Source organism: Cucumis melo, chromosome 6, assembly GCF_025177605.1.
Source record: "Cucumis melo cultivar AY chromosome 6, USDA_Cmelo_AY_1.0, whole genome shotgun sequence".
NCBI classification, from domain to species: Eukaryota; Viridiplantae; Streptophyta; class Magnoliopsida; order Cucurbitales; family Cucurbitaceae; genus Cucumis; species Cucumis melo.
In genome coordinates, this window is record NC_066862.1 from 29221362 (window position 1) to 29222818 (window position 1457).

At 29.5% G+C, this 1457-nt stretch overlaps 1 non-coding gene across 1 annotated transcript; it reads right to left on the bottom strand.

Annotated features, from left to right (window-relative positions):
• Positions 1-1013: 1013 nt before the first annotated feature.
• Positions 1014-1086, bottom strand: TRNAA-AGC (transfer RNA alanine (anticodon AGC)). The gene has a single exon. It is a non-coding gene; the product is annotated as a tRNA-Ala (tRNA).
• Between the last annotated feature and the right edge of the window lie 371 nt (positions 1087-1457).

Genomic DNA, 1457 nt, shown 5'->3' on the forward strand with positions numbered 1-1457 from the left:
TTTTTTCTCTCTCCTTCTCTTTACTAATGATACGGATATTTTTAAATATACAAATCAATCCTAATATTTATAAAATAAATTTTAATTTATGACATGACAACGTACATCCTATCAAAAGTTTAACTCGTTCTATTATAACGTAACAACTCAAGAGTTTATCTTCGTTTTCAAAAATTCGTGTTACATTTGTGTTGAAAACCAATTTAACCATCAAAGTGTCTTTAATAAGTAACATTGTGAATGTTTTACCTGTGACTTGTTCACAAAATACAAAATTCACAATGAGTAGCACGCAAATACCACATGAATTTTCTTGACCAATTTTTACCATTGATTACTATTGTTTCACAAATCATATAACGAGATACCAATTGCAATCCAAGACGTTTACTAGATCAATCATCTCTCTCCCTACTCCAAGTGCATGTTATTCTGTAAAGCTTTTTAACAACAAAAAAAGGATAAAAATAAGTGATATACTAATCAAAGTTTTAACCTTGTTTTTCAATTAAATATTTTGAAAGTAAGAATGAGATTTTTTTTTCTCGAACTTCGTTCTTTAAGTATACGAAACAATGCATGAATTATTATACATTATTACTTAATAACTTTCTAAATGTACTTAATCTATCGAAGAAGATACGGTAACGATAAGGAAAAGAAAAATATTTTTTTTTTGAAAAGTTGAATATCCGACTCGAACCAATGTGCCAACGAAGCATAGTAAAATAGTATGTGGGTGAACAAATGTATATATATTTTATCACATAATCCTTTCTTTTTAAATTCTTTGATTACGTTGTTCACATCACATGATCCCATAATTAAAAAAAAAATCAGAAGAAAAAAGAAAAAGAAAAGGAATTTCGATATTTGAAAGAAAAATTAAGCGGGCCCTAAGGAGGCTTGGGCCCTGTTAAGCGTGAGAAACATTGCGGCCCACAGAGAGCTACGTTGCTAACTAGTTTCGAAAGTGCTGAAAGATACGTACAAAAAGTGGACAGGGTATATTATGGAGATGCGGGGTATCGATCCCCGTACCTCTCGCATGCTAAGCGAGCGCTCTACCATCTGAGCTACATCCCCATTTGTTGTTGAAATATCATTCGTAAATAACTTAACTTATTTTTATTCTTTTTTAATAAAGAATATTGTTAATAAAAATCTAAATTTATTCGAAAATTATGGAATATTCGTATATGGATACCAAGGGGACTTCGAGGTTCCCTTTCACGAATAGTTTTTTTTTTTTTCTCTCTCTTTTAAGTGATACAATAACTAAGATAAATAAATAAAAAAAAATAAAAAAAAAAAAACTAAAACCAACCATTTATACGAGAAATGAGAAAAAATAAACAAGGGGAAGGATAAATCACCCTATTAGTGTTAAGAGAAAGAAACAAAGAGAAAAAATAAATCACCTTACTAGTGTTATTAAGGGAAAAATTGTTAGATGG